Source organism: Macrobrachium nipponense, chromosome 30, assembly GCF_015104395.2.
Source record: "Macrobrachium nipponense isolate FS-2020 chromosome 30, ASM1510439v2, whole genome shotgun sequence".
Classification (NCBI taxonomy): Eukaryota; Metazoa; Arthropoda; class Malacostraca; order Decapoda; family Palaemonidae; genus Macrobrachium; species Macrobrachium nipponense.
Genome location: NC_087218.1, coordinates 30,881,190 through 30,908,821, shown reverse-complemented (window position 1 = coordinate 30,908,821; position 27,632 = coordinate 30,881,190). Strand labels below are relative to the sequence as shown.

The 27,632-nt window shown below is 39.0% G+C and overlaps 1 pseudogene; it reads left to right on the top strand.

Annotated features, from left to right (window-relative positions):
- LOC135202403 (mitochondrial protein C2orf69-like) overlaps positions 1-27,632 on the top strand; it is a 206,189-nt pseudogene that overhangs the window by 175,824 nt on the left and 2,733 nt on the right.

The window sequence follows — 27,632 nt, the reverse complement described above, 5'->3', positions numbered from 1 at the left end:
ATCATTTATGAAAGGGCTGGAGGATGAAGAACCCTGTTTCATTCTTCAAACAAGAAAGGCTGAGGGAATTTCTAAGGAGAAAGTCCTAAGAGATGACTGTCAGTTATTCTCGTGACTGTTCATCTCAAGCCAGAACAGTGTGTGACTTGCAAGAATTTTTCAAGCATGAGAATCAGTTATACTCCACATCTCTCAGTGACAGTGGCAAGCTTCATACGTGTCAGAAGTCACAGCTGGTTGAAAATCTTGAAGCGCAAGTGAATGTCCCAGTGGGAGAACCAAAGGGAAATACAATCATCATTGACAGCTCAGCACTTGTCAATGCCTCACCTCCACGTACTTCAAAGACATTTAATGACTATGCCAAAGAAGACATATGCAATGGATTCCAGTCCATGAGGTAGTTTCTGCAGTTGGGCTAGAGCAGTGGTTCTCAACCTTTATATGACCATGCCCCCTCTAAGAGTCGGTCCTTCCTTCCACGCCCCCCTTCCACATGTGAGTAAATTCCCTCCCAGACTAGAAAAAAAGAGAAAAAGAAGGGATTTCGAGGGATAGGGAGGGAGGTCAATAACTACAAAACATTGTCAGCCCAACGAGCCTAACCAGAGTAATAGACTCTAGGAAAGTAACGTTTATAAAGCGATAATTTTTCATTTTTTCATAAACCTCTGAATATTAGTTCCTCACTCGTTAAGAGAATAACGAATTGAATTAGAAAATTTTTGTATTCATTTTTCCCCAGGGCTCGCGCCTCCCATGGAAATTGTTGACGCCCCCTAGGGGGGCGCGCCCCCCAGGTTGAGAACCACTGGGCTAGAGAAAGCTAGAGCGATCCCTACTTTCACACATTCACTGGATGTGACATTGTGTCTGGCTTCTGTGGGAGAGTGAAGAAATCTGCATGGCAGACTTGGAATGTATTTGATGATGTACTGAAACATTCATTAGTCTCAGCCAGCATCCAACATTGATTCGTGATCTTGACATGCAGAGGCTGGAAAGATTCGTTATCCTCATGTACGACAGATCAAGCGCAGCCACTGGTATGGACGAAGTGAGACTAGATCTGTTTGCCCTCAAGCAGAGGCCGTACAACTCAATTCCACCAACACAGGCAGCCCTCAGAGAACATGCAAAGTGTGCAGCCTACCAGGCTGGGATCATCTGGGGCCAGGCAACCCACTGTAATCCACACATGAGCAGTCCAGCTGAATGGGGGTGGACACAGAAAGGAGAAGCATGGCAGATACATTGGACAACACTAACCACTGATGCAGCAAGCTGTCATGAATTGACAAAGTGCTCCTGTTAAGAAGGTTTGCAAAGGAAGATGCAAGTGCTCTCAGGCAGAGCTTCCCTGCACATCACTCTACAGCTGCATATGTGAAACAGTAGCAGGTTGAGAAACAGCAGCACAGTATGCATAACTTTGAAAATGTACTAGCCGGGACAAAACTTTTGTAAAGAAAGACAAACATCTTGGTGGTCATCTTGATAAATATGTCTCAGAGTGCTTTTTAAACAGGAAAATATAGTTCAGCAGCCTTAAAAACATAGGAATCCACTCTTAGATCATGCAAATTAGACAAATACAAATATTTCTAAGCACTACATCTACTTCGGATGGTTATTTTGGTGGCCATCTTGGATTTTCAATTTTATTCGCCCGGACCACCGAGAACAATTTTAAAACTCGCGCGCCGCCAACTGAGTAGACTCGCCACCATCCTCCCGCTCTCCCATTGGTTCCTGATGCTAGTCACTGCCATTAGATCCTGCTCTCCTATTGGTCAGCATCATACCTTATGTAAAGGCGTTCCTTGACCATTTTTTTGCGGCAGCGTTATTGTAAACACTGGAATTCGTTCGTTCACATATATTTCGTTTGTTAACGTAAATTTGTGTTAGTGATTTCACTTTCGTTGTACTGTAAGTTACTTTATCATGGTGATTCATAAAGTTAAGTGTTCATGTTTTCTGCCATTTGTCCTCCTCCTCTGTCGCCACTTTCGGAGATCACCTCACTCGAAAGGTAAGGTTCCACATTTTACTACATATGTACGTACATGTACGTAAAGTATTTCTTGCACCATGTACGGTCACTCAAAGATATTCTGCAACATGTTCCAGAAGTTTTCGTTTACCTAATAATAATTTATTCTTTTGATAATGCAGTGAAATTTTGCTATTCTTTTCATTTTTTGGTTTTTATTATTAATTGTAATGGTTTAGACAATATAAAAAAACGATTGGCCCAGCGAAAAAATCATATTACAAAAAAATAAGGAAACATTTTTGAAAAATTCGTGCCAGATGATTGGGCAAAAGAGTCAAATAAGAAACTATATTTTGAATCCAAATAAAAACTTATTAACTAATAATAAAATAATATTGCATAATCATCACCGATACTATATAAATAAGGAATTATATAATTCTACCATAATTATTGTCAAAAACCCACAAAAAGAAAAAATCTCATAACATTGTAAGTGCTCATATGACGCCACACTTACGCGGGAAGTTAAACTGTATCGTCAATTCGTCATTCGTCAATTGCACCGATAAGATGGATAACAGGCGCCACCACACCACACTCTCTTAGGTCATTGATCATTAGCCTGCATGGGGCTCATGTTTCCATCGAGATATTGCTCAGCAGCTTGTCATACACAGAACAACCGTGCCTAGATGGATACGACGACAAAGAGAAAGAGGAAATATAAATATAGTTAACAAGAACATGGACGACCCGTTGCACACTACCCTGAACAACCGCCGTAGCTATCAAGAGAGAACATGGCCTTCAGGTTGATGCCCAAACCATTTGTAACCGGCGGCTGCATGAGGCTCTAAGATATTTCATCATATTCCTGCTAAGAAACCCTCATGACTGAAAAACATAAAAGAAGAGAGGTTAGGGTTTGCTTTACAATATTTCTGGAAGAAAGTTATCTTTTGCGATGAGAAGACATTCTCCACGGATGAGCATGGTAGTCTTCACTGCTGGCGTCCAGTTAATACAAGGTAAGCTTTATTGAAGTTAACATAGTAATTTTAAGTTTCTTGCTAGTTTAATTCTGTTGAAGCTCAGATAATAAGTAATAGAAAATAGTCCTAATATAAAAGCTATTAAAATAGTATAAGCCAAGCAATTATATACTATGTAATACAAACATATTTGTGAAAATTTTTAGTCTAATTCAGTAGATTTTATATAAGCGATTAAGCATGTAGGCCTAAGTGTCATTAACCCTTAAACGCCTATTGGACGTATTAAACGTCAACGAAAATTGTCTGTTGGGTGCTTAATTGACGTATGATACGTCAACCAAAAAAGTTTTTTAAAAATTCGCGGAAAAATAGTAATAGGCCTACTTGGCAAAAACTTTTGAATCATGCTCCTTCAGGGATGCTGGGAGTTCACGGATCAAGCTTGTTGTTTTGTTACAAGCGTAACCCAGGCGCGCATGCGCGAATTTCTTTCTTCTCGCATTAAAAAGCATCAGCGACACATCTCGGAAATTATTTTGTCACTTTGACATAATTTTTGCACCATATTATATTAGCCGTTACATAGAGTTTTATATATGAAAATGTGCGCAATTTCATGTAGAATACAACAAAAAATAACCCATGGTTGTAGCTTTTATCAGTTTTGAAATATTTTTATATAAATAATGATGTGCCAAAATTTCAACCTTTGGTCAACTTTGACTCAACTGAAATGGTCGAAAAACGCGATTTTAAGCTAAAACTCTTATATTTTAGTAATATTAAATCATTTGCCTTCATTTTGCAACAAATTAGAAGTCTCTAGCACTATATTTCGATTTATGGTGAATTTTTTTGAAAAAAACTTTTTCCTTACGTCCGTGCTGTAACTGCCAAAAAAATCAGAAATTCTTTCGTCCGATTGTCGCAATGTTTGCACAGTTTTTATATTAGCCATTAAATAAAGTTTTTATATATGAAAATGTCCGCAATTTCATGTAGAATACATCTAAAAACAACCCGTGGTTGTAGCTTTTATCAGTTTTGAAATATTTTCATATAAATAATGATGTGCCAAAATATCAACCTTTGGTCAACTTTGACTCGACTGAAATGGTCGAAAAACGCAATTGTAAGCTAAAACTCTTACATTCTAATCATAATAAATCATTTACCTTCATTTTGCAACAAATTGGAAGTCTCTAGCACAATATTTCGATTTATCTTGATGTTTTGAAAAAAACTTTTTCCTTATGTCCACGTGGTAACTCTTCCGAAAAAATCAGAAATTGTTTCGTCCGATTGTCGTAATGTTTTCACCGTTTTATATTAGCCATTACATAAAGTTTTATGTATGAAAATGTGTGCAATTTCATGTAGAATACAACAAAAAATAACTCATGGTTGTAGCTTTTATCAGTTTTGAAATATTTTCATATAAATCATATAAATAGAAAAAATTCGACCTTCGGTCAACTTTGAACTCTACCAAAATGGTCGAAAACTGCAAACAGAATGTCTCTAGCACAATATTTCGATTTATGGTGAATTTTTTAAAACTACTTTTTTTTACGTCCGCGCGTTACGAATTCATGTATCGTATTGTGATAATATTTTCTTTGTGTTGCTTTGATCATTTTACAATTTGTTATATACCAAATTCATCATAATTTAGTGTACAATACAACGGAAAAAGATTAACTCATGAGCTTTAACCGTTTTGCTCACAGTGTGATTTGTATACAATTATATATGAAATTTTTTTTCGCGCTGTCATATATTCCAATATTTATATATGATGATATTTTTTTCATTTCTGATGGTTGCATACTAAACTTCAGGCAATGACAAAAAAGGAGCCAAAAATGAACTCTTAATCTTGAAAACTAAGTGTACTGTGATTTTTTTAAAAAACTTTTTTTCCGCTTCGGCGCTCACTCCCAAACACCGCCGGCATACAGGAGACACTTTCAGAAATACTGGCTCGGCATTTAAGGGTTAAAGGAAATCGGAATACATAATAGGCCAGATATATATATATATATATATATATATATATATATATATATATATATGTGTGTGTGTATATATGTATATATATGTATATATATATATATATATATGTATGTATTATAGTCCTACACATGTATCTTTATATCCATTCTGTTGTATATCACAGACTGGTGTAATCAGTGTTTCATGGCTTTTATTCAGTGAGCGTATCATTTTATTTCTAGGTGTGAGGCTGAAAATATCCAACCCATTCAGCGGAGTGGAAGAGTTACGGCAGCTCTTTGGGGATGGATGGCTGATAGTGGTCTTGGAGAACTGATCGAGGTCAGCGAAAGGTTGAACAGCCATCAGTATATTGAAATATTAGAAGAAGTCCTTATTCCATCTGTAAGCTCACTCATCCAAGATCAGGAACCAGTCTATGTAGTGATAGATAATTCTCCTGTCCATAATGCAAAAGCAGTAAAAGAATGGTTTACAGCCCATCATGATATTATCCGGATTGAATGGCCTGCAAAATCTGCGGACTTAACCCAATAGAAAATCTTTGGGCTTATATTGTAAGTAAATGGGATAGTAGCGAAATAAGGACCAAAGGAGCCCTAATTAGTCATGCCAAGTCGGTATGGGAATCACTTAGGCCTAAGCATCACGAGGTCAACATTTGTGAAAAACTCATGGATTTTATGCCAAGGAGACTGGGTGAAGTCATTGACAGGAGATGGTCCCACACAAAATATTGAGAGAGAGAGAGAGAGTTATTTTGTTTGGTTGTGTGTTTAATTTGACACACACACACACACACACACACACATATATATATATACTAATAATATTATACTAATATATAATTTATAATTTTTATATATATAATATATAATATAATATATTATATATATCTATATATATATATAATATATATATATATATATATATATATATATATGTGTGTGTGGTGTGTGTGTGTGTGTGTGTGTGTGTGTGTGTGTGTGTGTGTGTGTGTGTGACATAAAGAGGGGGATTTGCTATGAGATATTTTAAATAATATAATATGATATGATATGTATGAGACATCGTTGTATGTCACGTGCTTTGACATTCCTCAAAACTTGGGAATCATCGTTTTTAGCTTCCCATGGAGACAGAGAACATCCCAGCTTAGAAAATGCTTATAAGTCTTTTTGGGTGAAGTGATATTAAAATCCTTACCTAGCAGGTCAACGCTCATCAGTCGTTATGGGTGCCTTTGAGAACTGGATATAAGTGGTTTCTGGGCGTGAACAATTGGTGTGAGTTTGTGTGTACGTGTGAGCCTCTTTCCTACATATTAAGGAAATGTAGACTTATCATGAAGAGACTGTTACGGGGAGAGAAGGCAGAGCTGGGATGGCTCTGCCAAAGTACTTTAGTTTAGTGGAAGTGAAACTGGCTGAAATGGGTGAGTGTATTTATATCTATTTTAGCCAAAGTGTGGCTAGATTGTATTTGAATATTTATTTCAGAGATAACCTGTTTATGTGATCTTTTGATTATGTTCTTGGGCTTATCAGAGTATTCTTCTGTCTCCTAACCCTTTCATGTCCAACTGACGTAATAGTACGTAAAAATACTCTATCCCCTATCTATCCAACTGACGTAGCGGTACGTAAAATTTACCTAAATTTTTCATACGTGTGGTAGGGGCATTTTTTTCTTATTTTCGGACAAGTAGCGATTTCCATAGGCTAGATCATACCTTGGACCGTGTATCTCGGGTATCAATACGCCAGCAAAGTAGTTTCTGTACTGTGCATGCTCAAATCCCTGGCGTAGCAAAATTCTCACAATGAAATCAGCTGATCGCACCTACACTTCCCTCTCACTGACCCCAAAGCCATTTTTCTTAACTCTCCCCTTATTCCTCAACTTTTCCTCTACATTTTCGTATATTTACAAAGTAATTTCTATGAAAAATAACCGAGATAGGGCTCTTCAAAAAATTGTTATTCTAGCAATAAATGTTGACAACGGTAAATTTTTTTTTCATTTTGATCAATTTATAACGTCAAAATGAAACTGTTGCCGTATCCAATGCCATTTTTCTTGACTTTCCCTTTATTCTTCTACGTTTCCTCTACATTTTCGTATACTTACAAAGGAATTTCAATGAAAAATAACCGAGATAGGGCTCTTAAAAAAAAAAATTTATAGCGATAATTCTCACTATGCGCCGGGCAGAGCGCTATGTTTCTTATCCTCTTTTCTATAAATTTTTTCACAGGAAGTAAAGATTTTTTTGTTTTTTTTGTTAAATAACTCAGATTTTTTTGTATTTAGAGGGCTGAGACTCTTATTCTGACTATTCCACCATAAAATGCTAACATTTAGAAAAAAAGGACAGCAAAATGAACGTTGTTGGCATAAAATTTATAATTTTGCTGAATTTTCGAAATAACAATTTTTTCGCACTGTTGAGCGCTTCCAGACACCTCGGATATCTGGGGACACAGTGCTTAAAACTAAGCGGATATGAAAGAGTTAAGAGGCTTTTCTAGCAGAGGGAAATATTCTGTTAGAGGGAACTATTTTCTGGAGAAGAGTGGGATTATTCATTAGAGAAATGGTGTTGAGTAATTACTATGTAGACTGTTAATTACCGAGGGTTATCCGAGTTATTTGGACTTTGAGTTAACATTCCATTTAATCATTCTGTTTTACGAATCTGAGTTATTCAGTAAATACCTTGCTTTTAAATAAATGCATATTTTTTGTAATTCACGACTCTGATTTGATGACCTAGTTAATGGAGAGAGAGAGAGCGAGAGAGAAAGAAATACATATTGCCAACTACCAGCCACCTGCTGCTCTGGCCTAATTCGACTACCAAAGTGAATAACGAGATAATTGTCGTTTTGATATATACACACACACGCACACACCACACACACACACACACACACATATATATATCTATAATATAAATATATATATATATATAATATATATATATATATATATATATATATATTATAGGGATTATAATTAATGATCTATTTAATAGCATAATGTGATGCGCTGTGACCTTTTTGGAATGCATAGAGAACAGAGCCGAAGCAACGACCCGAGAAAAGCTGATAAATGATTTCTGTGGTGGCGTGATATGAAACTGCATAGTTAGGCGAGTCAATGTTTGTCAGTTCATGGGCTCCTGTTCAAAGTGCCTTTGGGAAACTGGTTGTAGCCAGTAATATGAGGCATTAACGAAGTGTGCATTCATATGTGCGTGTGCGCCTCTTCTATTCATATGTATTTCTAGCCAAGTCTATGGGAAGACTTGCACAAAGATTCGTGGGAGGAAGGCAGAGCCACGATGGTGGTGCCTAAGTGTTTTTTGGAATAGTGAGTGAGATATTCCGGCTGCATGGGTGAGTTGAATTACTTTAGTCAAGTTGAATTACTTTAGCCAAAGGGATGGCTTGTGTGATATCTTGTAAGATGTTCCATTTTATTAACTTTGTCTTTAAACTTGTGTGTGCTAACGAGTGTGTTTCTCGTGTCTTTGAAACAGACGGTTCTGGCAAGGGGGGGACCAAGAGTCCTAGGGGGACAGAGGGTCCCGATGGGAGAATAGACAATTGGTGTGACAAATTACTGTTTTAGACATTTTAATGTTGGGGGGTTAACTGAGATAAGTTAGTCTGTGAGACTTGATTGATTAACTTTCCATTGTTAAATAAATGATTATTTTTTATATAACTTTGTCTCTCATTTTGAGTACCTTACAGAATGGAGAGAGAGAGAGAGAGGGATCGCTTAGAGAGAGAGAGAGAAAGAGAGGTTCATGAGCCGTTGGTCGCTTGGAGAGAGAGAGAGAGAGATTGTGTGTCGGTATGCCTGACGCTCGGAGTTCCACGTTTACCAAATAAATAACGAGGTTCATATCCTCGTTTTACAGGTGGTGGTGAGTGGTATAAAAGGTTTTTTTATGCCTGGGTACGCTAATGAAGAGACAGGTGACCAGTTAAACATAGAGGGGTTATGGCTTAGCGATAGTTTTTGAACGACAAAGCCTTTTGTGGGATTTTGGAAAATTGTTAAATTGTTAAGATTTCAGTTGCTAAGTGAAAGGGGTAGAGAAAATATCCATCCGTGAGGGTGTAGTGCTGAGGAAAGAAATTGTATTAGAGTCATCAAATTTGCCCGTACCGAGACCCTCCAAGGCGCGAGTGACTCAGTCTGGTGTGTGAATGATCGTCGAGTGCTTTCTTTGCTGCACGGTTTTGCCGAGTGCGTTGTGCCGACGAGATTCGCGTGTTGGTAATCACGCAGATTCCGGGGTGGTTTTCTCTCATTATGAAGTGGCAAGTGTTAAAGAACATTTTTTGGGGGAGGGTTTTTGAATCACTTAGTGTAATGGGACTGGTTTAAGATGTCAAATTTTTTTCCCCATAGTAGCGGAAAGTGATGTGTTTTCTGTTGACGCGTGTTTAGAATAGACGCATTCATCTTTGTTTAACATATAAGTGTGTATAAAATGTTTTTCATCCATGCGAACTGTGCTTGTATTGCATTTTCTTGGAGACAGAGCTCCCACCCATTCTTGCGGGCCTCAGCAAATTTCTGCTAACGAATGCAAAAGGGCATTGCTTACTGGGAGGGTACTACTGGCCTGCCTTGGGGGTATTGCAAGGGTACTTACTACTGGTGTATACCATGAGGGGATACTCAGACACTGTTCAAGGGGGGGTGTTCTATCACTTGACTGGGGGGGTATTTCAATGCCCGGTGGAGGGTGAAACTTTTTTTTTTTTTTTCTCAGTGTGGGTGAACTCATTCCTTTTTTTTTTTTTCTTTGTTGGGGTGTTGAGAGACGAATGTGTTTTTCTCTTGAAATGATTTTCCAATGCCAAGACATCAGCTGATTGATTAGTTGATGACGTGAAATGCCAGTAGGGTTTTTTTTTAGGAAAAGATTTTCTTTCTCTTGGATGAAGAGGAAAGGAAATGAAAAGAGATTTTCTTTCTCTTGAATGAAGAGAAAAGATAATTGAAATGTGGTGTATGTTTTCCTTATGCTTTGGAAGACACAAATATAATGGGGACACAGATTATTATTATTTTTTTTATTGTGTTGGAGGGATTACTTTAAATTGCCGATGAGTGGTGTTGCATCTGGTGTTGATTTTGGGTGTGGCAATGGTGGTGTATACTGTGGGTTTGGCAATACTGGTGTATGCTATTTGAATTGCACCCTTACTTGAGATCTTTGCAAGAGAATTGTTACTGTGGAGAATTATTACTATTATTATTGATTGTTATTGTATGAGATATGTCATGGGAGGGTTGCTTAAGTATAATTATCAATACGAGGGACTTGTTTTACGAGAGATTTGAGATATTTCATGGGAGATTATTTTATAATTATTACAGATAATTATTTATGGAGAATTATTACAATAAATTATGGGAGAAATTTTATGTTAATTATTTGTTGAGTTTTTGTAACTTTGGAGAATATTTCAGTAATTCATGAGTGATGAGTTTTGCTGAATCTTGATGAATCTGGCTGAATCTTGGTGAATTGTGTTGAATCTTGCTGAACTTTTGGTGAATTTTGTGCTGAATTTTGGTACTGAATTTCTGGGTGAATGGACAAGTATTAACATTGGTGATGTTTTTTTTATACTAATACTGGTGATTTTGATGATAGCAATTTTGGTGATTTTGCTGATAATGATATTTGATACTTTTTTTTTTTTATTATATACTAATACGTGGGTGTTGTAATGCTATCAAGGGTGGTGGTGTTTTTTTTTTAATTTGGGAGGAACTAACAACACATTATTTTTGTTTGTCTTTTTTATGAGTTCAGCAGATAATTGTTTGACATACGTGAGTCATGGGAGATAGTTAACAATGCCGTTGGTTTTTCTTTTCTCCTTTTTTGGAAGTTAGCCATCGCTGACACAAGTTTTTTTTATCATGGGTGAATTTGAATTTATTTTTTCTCTCCAGTTGTGTGAATATTTTTTTTTTATATCTCAGTTCGTGACTTAGAGTCATTATTCGGGAATGTGTTTGTTTTCAGCTATTGATGCGGCAGTGAGATTTAGGGGAGAAATTCTTGCACTTTTTTGAATGCATACGTAATGGCACTACATTTTTTTTTTCTGGATATTTGTGTTCCAGAAATTGTGAGTTTTCTTGCGCAATACATTTGTTGTATTTGTGACAACTTTGCCAGAGATAGGAAACTTGGCTAAGTTTTCTAATGTCCTATGTCGTAGTGCATATGGATCAGTCTTGGCTTAGACACTTTGAATTTGGAGTTCTATTATAATGAGTTGTGGCACATTGGTGATTTTTTCTAGAATTTCCTAGACAGTTTTTATTTGCCAAGTTTTTGCCCTTTTTCAACAGTTTTGCTAAATGGAGAGAGTTTATAGTTTTTGACTATAACATTGAGTTATTCTCTGGAGAATTGGAGATATATTATTTTGGAGATATAATTGGAGGATATTAATTTTTGGAGTTATAATTTGAGATATAATATATTGGAGATATATTTTTGGCCATTTGATATTTGCCTATGGTGCTGAGAGCTATGTTTAGTTCAATTATTTTGCAGCCATCTTTGTTGCAAATGGAGACACATTTTTGGGAATACATGGGGCAATATTTGTTGAAAGCTGGGTCAGCTGGATGCTTTGAGTGTACATTTTTTTGGAGATGGGATTTCATTTTTTTTTATCCTGCATGGAGATTTAATATTTTTTTGGAGCCTTGTTTTATTCTACATGGAGTTATTGATGAAATAGAGGTAAATATTTTTTTATTTGCCGAAACAGAGGTGATTATTCTTTATTCCTGGAGTGGTGGTTTTTTATTAATATGTGGCTATATCGGAGAAAGAAGAGTGATTATGGTGTGGGGGGGTGGTTATTAACCCAAATGGAGGAAATATTTTTTATAACCGGAGTGGTGTTATTATTAATATGGTGAAATATATGGAGGTGGAATTAATCTTTGGCAGGTGACCCTTTTTTGTGGTTATGGGAGTTTTGTTTTTTCAAGCCAAGAGAAGATTTCTGTGGTTCTTTCTTTTTGGTTTCGTGACTATTTGGAGGCGAGTGGCATTACTGCATTATGAGTCCTATGGAGATGTTGTGCATTTTTTATGTTCACAAGTGTATTATTTTGGAGGCATATAATTGCTGCATTACGAGTTTATCGTAACCTTTTTTATCCCGAATAGGCGATAATTTTTACATGATTGGGCAGTGTCATGTTGAGAGTTAAGTCTTCAAGACAAATTTTTTTAACACATTAGTCATATCCTGGAGTTAATTTGTGAAATGTGCTTACTTTGTGTCAGTATAGAAGTTTTTTTTGAGAATCACGAGTTTCCAAACTTGCGAGTCTGACTAGACATTTTTTATGCTGCAGTCAAGCATACGTGTCCGCAGGTGGATTTTTCTGCTGACAAGCGCTGTGCTGTTCCTTTTCCTCTAGTGGTGATTGCTCAGAGTTTTTGCAATATCTGGAATGTTGACAGTAGCATTTCACGAAAGCGCATGTGTAAGAGTTTGCTTTCTGGCCGTGTCGGTCGATAAAAAGTTTTGCGATGTCGAATAATTTTGTAACTATACATAGGCATTTCTTGGGGGAAAATGCAGGGATTGTGTATATTATGCACATATTATGTGTTTTGTGATGGTGGAATCTGCCTTGTGATTATCTTTTTTTTTTTCTTCCTTTTCCTATGAGAGATGTATTGGGGATTGAGCTTAAATAGCATTTCTTTTTGGACGGGAGATGTAATTTATCGGGAGATGTAATTTATCGGGAGATGTAATTTTTCGGGGTTGAGATTATATAAATGGGAGTTTGACATTAAGGTCTCATTGTAATTAATTATATGAGCAGTAAAGAGGTTTTTGCTATTAAAGTTGGAGATTTTTACTGATTTTGTGAGTTGCTGTAATATCAGAGCTTGAGAGAACATTTTTCATTTTTGGGTCTGGGCTTGTTACGTGATTTTTTTTTTCCTTGGGCTCATTGTCTTTTTTCTTTTTTTTTACTTATGAGAACATTCGAGTTTGAAATGTGAGTGCAGAAGTCCGTGGAGTTGCTGTGAGTTTTGGATTGTGTGTGCTGATGTGTGAGTTTGGAGAATTGAGTTAGAGAACTTGATATTTTTTTTCCTTTGCGAGTTATGATAATGACTTATGATTTATTGGTCGTGTTAAATGGAGTTAGTTGGGAGACGTTCAGTTAGTATTTCTGACTTTTTGAGGTCATTGTTTGATAGAAGTAGTATGTCTGGGGTTAATTCTTTTTTGATTGACCGATGACTTGACTGACATACTAACACACCAAAAAGTCGTTCCCCGACGCTAGCAAGACGTCCACCAGCCGTGCAGAGAGGTTGCTGTCGTTTGTCAAGGGTGATTACGAGAGTTTCCATGAGAGTTCTACAGAGTTCTACAGAGTTCAACAGCGCTTTTGGGATCTACAGAAGCCGTTAGAAGTCTTCTTCAATTAGGAGGCATTCCATCTTCCTACAGCGGGCTTCAGTCTGTTCTGGGAGTTGCAGACAAAGAGGGATATTCAAGAATCCAAAATGAGAGAAAATTCTAGTGTTATTTGAGATGAAGCATGATAGACTTTACTTTGTGCTGCCAGAGACGTGCAGTTATTACTTATATTTTATTTTAAGCCGGCCAATGTTTTTTATGTTATGTAAGCTGTATTGTCTGACCATTTGCTAGGCGGGAGCTAGCAATTGTGCGAGGCCGGGCTTCTGTGATAGGGATTATAATTAATTATATATTTAATAGCATAATGTGATGCACTGTGACTTTTTTGGATGCATAGAGAACAGAGCCAAACCAAAGCAACGACCCGAGAAAAGCTGATAATGATTTCTGTGGTGGTGTGATATGAAACTGCATAGTTAGGTGAGTCAATGTTCGTCAGTTCATGGGCTCGTGTTCAAAGTGCCTTTGGGAAACTGGTTGTAGCCAGTAATATGAGCCATTAACGAAGTGTGCATTCGTATGTGCGTGTGCGCCTCTTCTATTCATAATGTATCTCTAGCCAAGTCTATGGGAAGACTTGCACAAAGATTCGTGGAGGAAGGCAGAGCCACGATGGTGGTGCCTAAGTGTTTTTTGGAATAGTGAGTGAGATATTACGGCTGCATGGGTAAGTTGAATTACTTTAGCCAAGTTGAATTACTTTAGCCAAAGGGATGGCTTGTTTGATATCTTGTAAGATGTTCCATTTTATTAACTTTTTCTTTAAACTTATGTTTGCTAACGAGTGTGTTTCTCGTGTCTTTGAAACAGACGGTTCTGGCAATGGGGGGGACCAAGAGTCCTAGGGGGACAGAAGGGTCCCGATGGGAGAATAGACAATTGGTGTGACAAATTACTGTTTTAGACATTTTAATGTTGGGGGGTTAACTGAGTTAAGTTAGTCTGTGAGACTTGATGATTAACTTTCCATTCTTAAATAAATGGTTATTTTTTATATAACTTGTCTCTCATTTTGATTACCTGACAGAATGGAGAGAAAGAGGTGGAGAGAGAGAGAGAGAGGGATCGCTTAAAGAGAGAGAAAAAGAGAGGTCGCGAGCCATTGGTCGCTTGGAGAGAGAGAGAGAGAGAGATTGTGTGTCGGTATGCCTGACGCTCGGAGTTCCACATTTACCAAATAAATAACGAGGTTCATATCCTCGTTTTACATATATATATTATTATATATATATATATATTATATATAATATATATATTATATATATATATATATATATATATATATATATATATATATATTATTATATATATATCGAACTGCAAATGTCCTTTAATATCTAATTTACTCTACCTCAGAATTAATATATTTTTCATATATGTTTAACCGAGGGGGAATTTATTAAGCGATAATAGAATTGGCGATCGACAGACACGAACCATTGACCTCTCAATTCCAGGACTGGCAGTGAAGCCCCAGACCATCGGGATGGTCTGGGGCTTCACTGCCAGTCCTGGAATTGAGAGGTCGATGGTTCGCGTCTGTCGATCGCCAATTCTATTATCGCTTAATAAATTCCCCCTCGGTTAAACACTATATGAAAATATATTAATTCTGAGGTAGAGCGAATTAGATATTAAAGGACATTTGTAGTTTTATATATATATATATATATATATATATATATATATATATAATATATATATATATATATATATATATATATATATATGAAATAAAATACAGTAGTACCTCGAGATACGAAAGGCTCAACTTACTAAAAATCCAGTTACGAAAGCAAAGACGAAAAATTTTACTGCTCTACATACGAAAAGTTTTTTCAAGATACAAAAGGTTTCTGAAAGTCCAAGATTCGCCCCATAACAATTTTGAAACTTGCGCCGCACGCTGCCATCTTAGTTATAGTAGACTCGCCACCATCCTCCTGCTCTCCATTGGTTCCTGATGCTAGCCAAGCCATGAGATCCTTCTCTCTAATTGGACAGCATCCCTCCCATCATGCATCTTCTATACGTACGTGTTGGCGTGCCTTAGCTTGGCCACTCCGCACCCGAAACTTTACCGTACGCAATCGGCATTCATTCGCTCCAACGATTTCGTTTAGTAACGTAAATTCGTTAGTGATTTCGTTGCAGTACATATTATCGTGTTGTGCGAAGACTGTATTGTGTAACTTTACGTAAATTAACGTAGTCATGGGTCCCAAGAAAGTTGAAATTCACGGAAAGAAGCGCATGCTCTCTTTGGAGACAAAGGATGGAGATCATAAAGAAGTACGAAGCTTGTTTTATGCGATTGAGTGTGATCGCAAAGGAATACGGCCGTAATCCGTCGACAATAGGCACCATCCTTAAATAGAAGGATGCCATCAAAGCAACTACACCGTCGAAGGGCATCACTATTTTGTCCAGCAAGAGGAGCCATGTGCACGACGAGATGGAACGGCTGCTCCTCATCTGGATAAAAGACAAAGAAATCGCTGGCGATACAGTAACGGAGACGGCAATCGCTCACAAGGCCAGTGCTATTTTCGGCGATTTGATTGCGCAGGCGGAAGACGACGGAGGGGAAGGGACTTCAACGCCAACCCCAGAGTTCAAGGCTTTGCATGGCTGGTTCGAGAAATTCCGTAAACGGACTGGCATCCATTCGGTGGTGCGTCATGGGGAGGCTGCCAGCTCAGACACGAAGCGAAAGCGGCCGAAGCCTTTAAAAAGACGTTCGACGAGATGATGAACCAAGGAAGGCTACAGTTCTCAGCAAGTCTTCAACTGTGATGAGACTGGCCTTTTTTGGAAAAAATGCCTCTCGGACATACATCACGGAGGAAGAGAAGAAGCTACCCGGGCATAAGCCTATAAAAGACAGGCTTACGCTCGCACTTTGTTCGAACGCCAGTGGGGATTGCAAGGTGAAGCCCCTACTGGTGTATCACTCCGAGACTCCTCGAGCCTTCAAGGCCCACAAAGTGTTGAAGGAGAAGCTTCCAGTGATGTGGAGGGCTAATGCAAAAGCCTGGGTAACGAGGCTTTTGTTCACCGAGTGGGTAAATCTGTGTTTCGGCCCGACTGTGAAGAGTTTTTGCAAGAGAAGCGCCTCCCCTGAAATGTCTGCTGGTGTTGGACAATGCCCCTCCCCACCCTTCTGGCCTCGAGGAAGATATCCTAGTGGAGTATTTCCTTCGTTAAGATTCTTTTTCTTCCGCCCAACACCACCCCTCTCCTCCAGCCCATGGACCAGCAAGTGATAGCGAACTTTGAGAAGTTGTACACGAAACATCTTTTCAAGAGATGTTTCGACATCACCGATACCACAAACCTCACCTTGCGTCAATTTTGGAAGGAGCATTTCGACATCATCATTTGCATCCGACTCATTGACCAAGCTTGGCAGGAGGTTTCGAGGCGAACCTTGAATTCCTCGTGGAGGCAACTCTGGCCTGATGCCGTATCCGCCCGAGACTTCGAGGGATTCGACGTGGGCGAAGCTGGTGCTGCAGAGTCAGAAACAGTTGACGATCCCGAAACTGTTTTGGAACCAGATCTTGACGAGATCGTAGCACTCGGCAAGTCCATGGGGCTGGTCGTCGACGAGGATGACATCAATGACCTTCTCGAGGAGCACCAAGAGGAGTTCTCTAGCAGCGGCGAGGAAGAGGAGGAGGAGCCTATGACAACGGCAGAAATTAAGGATATTCTAGGCGCTTTCATAAAGTGTAATCGTTTATCGAAAAAAGACACCCCGAAAAGGCTCACACAGGTCGTATGCTTTTTCTTGCGCAGTCGATGACGTTTGCCCGAGTTGTTTCAGGAACATTGTGAAAAGTAGGCAGAAGCAATCTTCCTTGGATTGTTATTTTTAAAGAGGCCTTCAGCATTAGCAGGAGTAAGCAAAAAGGAAGAACCAAGTGATAAAAAACAGAAAGTTGAAAGCGAAAAGGAAGAACCAGGTGATGAAAAACAGAATGTTGAAAGTGGTGATGAAGTTGAAATTCTGTAAAAAAAAAAAAAAAAAAAAAAAAAAAAGCCTACGTAAAAGTAAAAAACAAAAGTTAAAATAAAATAAAAAAGATAAAAAAATTTTTACGTAATTTCTAGATTTTTGTAAGTTAAGTGTTACAGTTTTGTTAAGGTGTTTCGTAAATTTTAGTTTTATAGTTTTCCTTAAATTTTTTATGTGTTTTCGTAAAGTTAAGTGTACGTACGTTATCTGCCGTTTGTCCTCCTCCTCCTCTGCCGCCACTATCGGAGATAGCCTCACTCGAAAGGTAAGCTTCCACATTTTAAGTTACAGTAATAAAATTTCTTGTACACTAATATACACTTTATTTACAGGTTTTTGGAGTTTTATTCTTAATTTAGGTATTGAATGGTCCAAATTGTTGTAGTATTTCATTGTTTATAAGTCAATTTAGCTTTATTATGAAATTTAATGGGGTGTTTTTGGAGGGCTTGGAACGGATTAGCCATTTTACATGTAAAATGTGTTCCAAGATACGAAAAACTCATTATACGAAAGGCTGCCTCGGAACGGATTAATTTCGTATCTCGAGGTACCACTTTATTTATATATATATATATATATATATATATATATATATATATATATATATATATATATATATATATATATATGTGTGTGTGTGTGTGTTTGTGTGTGTGTTTGTGTATTTATTTATTCATTTTTTTTCCCATTATTATAAGTGCAAATATTTCTTGTTAACTTATAACACCAAAAATACATATTTATTTGCTGTATAACACTGAAAATACACATTTACGTATTTTGTATCTAATGTTTATGTCACCTAAATATAAAAAAAAATAGGTTTCACTAATTTACAGTACTTAAGCAATGGATTAGTCATTAAAATACCAATTCTTGTAAACTTTAATTCATAATAATAATAATCCTGCAGATTTTTATAGAAGTCGTAATTGTTGATGTTGCTAAGACTAATATTGTTCAACTTATAATAGTTGTAGGCCTATGTCTACAAAGATCACACATATGAAGGCAACCAAACAAAGGTAGTGATTGCTTTTGGAGATGAAATATTAAAGAATAAGAACAGTTATGACCGTTGAAGTGTTATAGTAATATCTTTTCATCATGTAACGTATTACCGCAATGGCAGAAGAAAAATCTCGGTTTAAGGGAAACGCGAGTTAATCTCTCTAGCGCACCAGTAGTGTTTGAGTTGTTTCAAGCACTTATTGCAGAGTTGCCAGATAGCGCCAGATGTTACTATTTCAATCGCTTATGGCAGAGTTGCCAGAAGTCACTATAATAAGCTGTTCTCCAAAAAGTTTGAAATATGTAGCAGAACTTTTTTGAGTGATTGTTCATTAATAGACTTTATTAACAGGTACGTACTACAAGAAAGATTATGTTAGGTATTGAATGGTCCAAATTGTTGCATTTCATTGTTTATTGGTCAATTTAGCTTTATTATAAAATTTACTGTGGTGTTTTTGTAGGGCTTGGAACAAATTAGGCAATTTACATGTAAAACGTAGTTCAAGATACGAAAAAATCAGGTTACGAAGGATGCTTTGGAACGGATTAATATTGTATCCTGAGGCACTACTGTAATTGAAAATTAGTAAATCCAATTTTTATAATAACAAAAAATTTATTTATTCATGAAAATAACATCAAAATACACTGATTAGTGAATACTTCTCGACAAAAAGTCCAAGAATAATATATAGATAGGCTCGACAAAAAAATCCACAAATAGGCAAGTCTTAAATCTTGAGGCCACGAATAGGGGGTGTTGACTGTACACTCGATTTTGTCATGGACTTCGTAGCAAAGACTCAGAACCCATTTGTCCCCCTGATGCTAGGTTCAAGTCCTTCACGATCCTCTTCTTGAGTGACTGTTGGTGATGATCCACACGAGATGCTGCTTTATCCTGTTAGAATGCTACAGCGCTATCTGAAGAAGAGTGAAAATCTCCAAGAAAGAGGTTTCCAAGAACACTATTTCTTTTTGGCTTCGTGAGACGATCAGGAAGGCATACCTGTTGCTCGCAAAGACGACACTGGTACCCTTTGTCTGAAGTACGTATTGCCCCTTCTCTTGCATTCCATAGGAACCTGTCGGCTCAACAGGTATTGGCAGGGGGGGGTGTGGTCGTGCCAGACCACCTCACTTCACACTACCTTCAGAATATTGCCCACAGGTCCTTGGACACTTTTTCCTCGGGACTGTTGTGGTTGCTCAACAAGTTGTGTAGCTTACCCAGCTCCTTTAACAGGCCAAGGTTGCATGCATTACCTTTGTTTTGCGGTATGAATGTAGTAATCCCCTTCACTGCTTCTCCTTTATCCCCTTCATCCTACCTCTCTCTTCCCTCGGGCAGAGTACATGGACCATTATATACTGCACCTGGCAGCTGATGCAGGTAAGACACTCCTTAGAGCTACCAATTTATTTTCTTTGACTAGATTATAGAAGCTTATATCCACTCCTCCCCCTAGCAGGGGTGGGAGGCCTTGACATTATTAAGACATACCCAATGATTGTCAGTGCCTTACGGTATTGTCTCTAACATATGGTTCTTTGCTTTTCGCATATGGAGATCTCATCCTCCTCTATATGAGATAACCCAGAAGTCTGACGACCTTTAATCCCACGGTTGAAAACTTTGATCAAATGTCAGAGGGTGGATTTCCTCCCATGCTCTTATGACCAGGGAGAAAAAAAAGGTCTTAACATTCACAAATTACCTTCTAGGTAATTATATTTACCAGCGGTTTGTGACTAGTCTATGATCGGTATACAGAATCCCAAAATTAAAATAATATCAATTAATGGAATGATGCAACATTCCTGCAGTGTTCAATAATTACTTTAAAGGTAATCATTAATGGGCGACTTACATGTAGCCTAATACCGGTAAGTGAATAGTAAATGCAAAAGTTTTGGGATAACAGAATGGATAACATTCTAGAATTAATTTTAAGGTAATCATTACCTTCGACTTGAGAATAGCCTATGCCTAGTGAACAAGAACGAGTGTAAGAGGATTGTTTTAAGGTAACTGTTACCGGAGCGGTGTCTTGCTAATAGCTAATGGCCAGTAAACAAAGACTAAAAATGAAAGTTTGGCCTAAAGGAATGACGTAACATCAAGTTTAGATACTGAAGTCAATACTTAACCGATAAAAAGATATATGCAAAAGTATCTGATCTACTTGAATAGTGATCCATTCAAGAACTATTTATACGACCATTCTTATTCCCAGAGACTGCAAGTATTCCAGCTAAAATAGATGTTAATCTGAACAAATAAACAAAAGATGTCTCATCCTGCTCAGAGGCTGTGAATGCATTCTGGTGGTTGTAACACTACTGAAATCCAGTGATATAACCAGAAAATAAGAACAAGCTGCTGTAAGCTCTCAACGTTTCAAGCGTGGCAGAAAACAGAATGACTTGATTAGCTAAGTCGTTCCTTGTATTGCCGTAGGGGGATGGCACTACCCACAAAATTTTGAATTTAGGCTGCCGTCGAGTAAAAAAACTCTTAGCAATATAGTTACTGGGTAAGTATATGCAAAATCTAATTTTATTATAAAAAGATAATTTTTTCATCCTGAAAACACAATACACTGTGCATACATACGTACAGTACTGTATGTACAGAATAGGCATAGAAAAAAATTTGAACTTTCATGTGGCCAAAGGGGAGTGTTTCTGAACATAATTTTAATTTGTGATCTTTTTTTTTTTTATAAGTTGAAGTTTGTAAGTAGAGTGGTGTCTGTATGTTTTAAAGAACTTCAGATCAGTATAGTCTTTCAATTTTACAGGATGGAGCGGAAAACATTTAGTTGTTATGACAATTTCGTGACAAGTAATAGCGTGGGTGCTCCAACTCCACACACCAGGGACAGCAGCTATTATCCACCTGATGATTTGATTTCAGAAGGACTCAGATATGCTCAAGAAAAAACAGAAGCTCATATTACTTTTCCAGAATCTGTGGAAGATTTGACGTTAATTGGTTTTTAGCAAAGGGTGTGTCCATTTTGAATCAGCTAATCACAGAATTTCACACTGTGAAGACATCTGAAGATGAAAGACCCGCTGTTTCCATTGACTTCATTCAGAAGGTGAGATCCAAATCTTGCATTATTTCCATTCTTGTCTCTTCTGTTTTAGTTCAAAATCTTTGAAAGATGGTTACGTTTGCTTAAATTTGTCTTTGGCACCCACAAAAATTACATTATTTTCTTTAAAACCCCTAATTACACAAAATCCATGAAATATTCAAGTCATCCTCTGTACATGTATAACTGAAGTCACTGAATAAGAAAAACATGTTAGCCATTGTTCTTTACAATATCTAACCAAGTGATGTTCATGTTTCAGATAAGCAACATGTATTGGTTAGATGGTGGTCATGCTGGTGGCAGCAAAACATGGATTACAGAAATTTCAGTTTTGAATACACTTGCCTTCTCTTAATCATATAAAAATTCATGTCCACGTTTCTCCTTATCAGGTATGTTTGTGTTGATAATTTTCTCATGCTTTGAGAGGATTATGGATGCTTATTAGAAAGTTATGACTGTATGTTTTTGTTCATTAAATCACACAGAATATTTTCAGTATGAAAATTTTTTTTTAAATGTTTTAATTGTGATTTACTGTTTCATAAGCCCTTCCCTTCCACCAAATCAAGAGGTTATCCTTTCTCTCTTTTCCATTAGCTGTTAATGTATTTCAGGCACTGAAAAATTTTTGAAAGTAAATTGTATTTTTCCTAACTATACACACTTGAGGTCCTTTAAAATAGGGTCTACTTGCGGACATAGCAGCTGGATACGGCCGTTGAAACTCTTGGACAAGGTGGTTAGGCAGTAACTACCACCCAGTAGGTGGGGAGACCCGCCTGCCTGGATGTAACGCTCCAATTTACACTTGTGGCCAGCCCATGTTTCTGATTGAGGGGGTGGCATGAGGTGGGGAATTAGTGTAAAGGACCTCGGTTTGTATAATTAGAAAAATACATTTTACTTTCAAAAATTGTGATTTGTTTCTACACGATATGCAAACTCTCAATCCTTTACAATAGGAAGGCTCACTGTTGGAGGGAGGAATCAGAGCGAGTCTCTAGAACTGACTGGAGTTCACACACCTGGGCAATTCCTCCCTGGTTGAAAGAGTGAGGAGGATAGTTCTCTGCCTCTGACACATTGATTGGAGTTTAAGAACTGCAGGATCAAAAGTCAGACCTCTGGGCCTTTTCATCTTAAAGCTGAGAGAATCATAACTCATACGAAAAGCTGAGAAGAATATATAAAGAGTCAGAGGGATTAAGGCAAAGAACGAGACATTCACGCCTTATTGCCCACATCTCCTTCCTCCCCTTTCTGGAGAAAGGAGCAGGATTGCTTCTATGATTCTGACAAAAAATAGAAAAGAAACTCGATGTAAGCTTAGTGCACCAAATGCCCAACCAGCCTAGGTGTAAGTTCAAGTCCTATTCTCAAACATTGAAAGGAAGAGAAGTAAAAGGACGGGGAGGGGGAGGGGGAATGAGAGACCAGTCACTCTCGCATCCTTTTTTACCTCTAGAACTGCACACCATAGGCGAGAGATGCAACTTGTCCTCTTGAAGGAGCCAGATAAGCAAACACTCTTCAGACTATTCAGACTACATCTATCTCCTAGCCGACATATTCTTCAGAGTGCAATGAAAAGGACCAAGCCACTGACACTGTGTTCTCACCGGAAGAGCGTACAAATGACGTAGCTATCTACAGAGATGAAGTTCACTATCTCGCAGGACTCAAGGAAGCCATGTCCTTGGACACTTCTCCATGACGAGCCTGTAGTGGAGAAAGGAAAACCGACATGTGTAGTCTCTGCAGGTCAATAGGACAGAGTAATGATTGATCTGGATCAATAAAAAAACAAAGTCCAAGGGGTAGAGGATCACGAAGGAATTGACCCGTTCAAACAGATGCCAAATGATTTGATACCCGAGACAAAGTCGCGACCTGATAATCTGCCTTTTGACGGATGCTGAAACGATCCGTGCACCATGTCTATCCACTTTGCCAATGCCGGAGAGAGACGGGATACAGTCTTGAAAAACAAAAACATTGTCTAATGACTCTTGTAAGGGCTCGCATGTCCTAAACAAAAATCAAGCGCCATCTAGGGGCCTCGGGTCCCTTAAATGGCAAGACAGAGAGAAAGTTTCTCATCAGTAGTAGAATTTCAACTAAGGAGAAACAGTAACTACTTGAAAGACTAGAGCGAGTGTGTACCCACATCTTTCACAGTTGAATTGGAAAGAAGTTAACTATCATGATTTGACAGAAAAAAGTCCTGCCAATGAAGCCAACCAAAGAGGACGGTTTCTAATTCCTGAAATTTACAGAGGACTGAAAGAGAATGTCAGCCGTCTCACTGCTGTTTGGCACAAAAGGCCTGTGCTTGCAATGAAGGCTGAAGTATGTTTTTTTAGCCATGTAAAACACAGGGATGTACTGCCTACACGAACCGTTTCTTGACATTGTGAAAGTTGGATCAGGGAGGAACTTTTCTCTATACCCAGACAGCGGCGTTGTCGGGGTCGCTGTCATTAAGAACAGCAGTGTCAGGGTGAACAGCACTGTCAAGGGAGAGCAGTGCTGTCAGGGAGAGCAGCACTGTCAGGGTGAGCAGCACTGTCAGGGAGAGCAGTGCTGTCCAGGGAGAGCAGCACTGTCAGGGTGAGCAGTGCTGTCAGGGAAAACAGCATTGTAATTGTCTGAAAAAATCATTCGTAATCATCGCAGTTGCCTACGAGACAACTGCAATGAAATACAACACTGCAGACTTCTGTTACACCCTGAGGTTAACAGAAAGATGATAAGGAGTTTCATGAGATATATTTCTGTCTGGTAATTCTTGCAATGACAAATGTGGAGCACACCACCTAAACCATATGCAAGAACTTCGAGCCAAGCCGAGATCTAAGTCTGTGATGGACAATTCTTGCAATGGCAAAATGTGGAGCACACCACCTAAACCGTATGCCAAGGCGAGGTCTAAGTCTGTGATGGCCGGGCAGAGATTCGAATTAGTATTTAGCCCTTGACAGGAGACAAACAATACCAAGATGACAGAATCTCTGCACCTCGCATGACTCGGTATTGCCTGAGTTGCTTGGTAGTACATTCCAAGTAGGAATGTGTTCGGCTATAGAACTATCGAGTGTACTAAAGATACGCTTGAGAACCTGCCTGTTAAAGGGAACGAAGCCCTCTTGTTTAGTGATAATGCCAACTTTTTGGTGTTGTCAGACAATGCCACTAGTAGTCTCAAAATTAAAACCAGAAACTCTCGGAAGGCCTGAAAGGCTGTCCTGAGTTTCAGGTTAATTAAGAGAAGATAATATTTGCTTTGGTCTATACCAGAAGAACTAACTTGTTACTCAGATGGTGCAACTGATAACAAACACATGTTGCGAGGAGAATATACAAGTATTTATTCGTAGGCTCTGTTAATCAAGAGCCAGCCTAATTCTTCTTCAGTCAAGTGAGAAAAAGAATAAGGACTGGTAGCAAACCTTCATTCTCTAATGAAGAGACCAAAGATGAAGCCGTCCCGAAGGGAGGCTTCTATGGCGATAACAGGACACCAAGACAACTAGTTCATGCCAAGCTGGTGGCATTCCTAACAGGAACACTGGAGAGGTGGCATTCAGCTTCTCAGTGATCTCCATCCTGAACAGATTGAACGTATGTTTGGTGAGATCCTAAGATCAAACTATGAACATAGTCTCTCATATTCAAACTCTGGTGAGTAGACTCTGTGGAGTTCCTCTTATTCCCTCCATCCCAGTGTAACCCAGAAGTAGAGGGAAAAAGAGGAGGAAAAATGTTGTTCTTGTCCGTTCTCTCTAAACTTCTGACAGCAATGCACAGAGTAGGAAACCTGCATTCGCCTCAGCAAAACGCTTCTTGAAGGAGAGCCGACGTCCTCACCCAACCAACGAAGCATTCTTGTCCTACAACTGGCTTGTTTGCGCGAAGGTGAGGAAGAGTCGAGTTAAGTTGAATTCGCCAAAAGCGTGGTGAGAACTTGACCGCATCTTGCTACGTTTTCCCCATGATCGAAACCTCCTCTTAGCTCTTCCAGATGTCATGTCCCGAGGAACAGCGACATCGACCTTGGCACCTGAAGAAGAGCCATCCCCAGCTTTCACAGGGGTCCAAGTCATTAACACAGCTCAGTCCCTTCTCTCACTTGTCACGATGGACAGAAGGCTCCCCTCAAATGACTGTGGGTGTGCGCACCCACCTTTGGAGATTGTACACTCAGAAAGACTCACAAATGAGTACCTGCAACACCGGGGGGGGAGGGAGACCCGGTTGCATGGGTCGTGCCCTTGGAAACCGGAGACAGGAGAATGAACCTGGTCCAAACTCCTGGGGCTCCTGAGACACTGGATATTGAAACAGCGTCATGGTTCCCACTCCCGAAGGGGCAGGCGAGCTGATGAGAGAGTCAACTGCTTCCTCCCTGGGGGAAGGATGCAGAGAGAAGCTACCTTCCTCTTCTTAGGCTGGGAAGCCTTTGAAGAGGGAGATAAGGAGGCATTAGATCGCCACCACATGATTATGAGTGGTAATCCTCAGCAAGGAACTATCACTTCTTCCCAATTAAACTGTTCTCCTTCAAGGCTGAAGCTCCAAGAAGGAGAATAAGAGGGATTCTATGTCTGCTGTCCTACATGTTTGAACCTAGGGTCCAAGACATGAAGATGGGACATGACCATTCACTCAGGTGTTGGGATGCAATGCAGGCTCTGCATAAATGCAAACCAGACTTAAAGAGTGAACTCTCTTTACTCGCTATCTAAGCACTTGTGATAGCAAGCTCTCGCTCAGTGCTAGAATTTGTAAGAATTCCTGCGCTCAACAAGATGCTGATTCTTGAAAGACAATAATCGGGCGAGACAACACAATGAATCCAAGCACTCAGTGAACGCCAGCGAAACCAAGTCATCCAGGCACTTGGCAAGACCCCTGATTCCTGTAATATGTAATAACAAGTCTTGGGAAATGTCACTCTTGCCGGAGTGTTTGGAAATCATAAGAAAAATCAAAGCACTCTGAGAACACCAGAAATCCCCATGAATTTAAGCACTCAGCAAGACCCCTGAATTTTGCCAAACGATCATCGGGGAAGGGTCCTCTTCAACTTCCATAGAAATCGAGGAGGAACAGGCATCAAAACCAGTCCTATATGTGAGCATTTAAGACTGGATTAAGAGTGTAATTTAATCGAATAAGCTCTCGAGGGCTCCAAACAAAAGACCCCACATGGGACTGCAAATTGGAATCCATCCAAAGGACAGAAAGAGCCAGGGAGAACAAGTCTCCAGGTGTTCGAATCTTAAGAATTGGAACACTAGGTATTGAGACGGAGAAGTTTCTCCATCATTGACGGAAAATCCTTCCTCAACGATGTGGGTGTATGTCCGGTGGGACCCTAAGACCCCTCCAGGAATGTAAACCCAGACGCTGTCCTGCAGAAGCTTTCTGCATGATCCCTTCCATTCATCTCGTCCCTCCTGGTGTTGCCCGAGGGAGTAAAGGGAATTGGAGAGTAGGAGCAGATGCTCTTATTCTTCCTTACAGCATCTCTGTCAAAGGAATGAAGCCCATGTCCTGTCACCATCCTGTCGACAGGGTGGTGACAGGCATGGGTTTAGGAGAGCGTGGTTGCCTTAGCAAGACGCTTTCCCGAGGAGAATGCTGGGACATGGCTAACAATGGTATAGCTACCAGCGACATGGCTAGCAGCACCATGGCTACCTAGCTGAGGCACGGCTAGCAATCTGGCAAGAACATGCATTATCCTCATGACACATCCCAGCCCTCTTCAGGTACCTCGAAATCTCTTGTGAAGAGGACTGTGTAGGGGACCTCCTCTTAGTCTCTCCAGAATCTTATCCTGGGGGACAGTGACATTGACCCTGGCACCTGCAGAAGAACCAGGCTTGATCTTCACAGGGACTGTCCCTGCTCTCGCCCCTCGCCACTGCCGCGAAGGGGAGAAGACTCTCC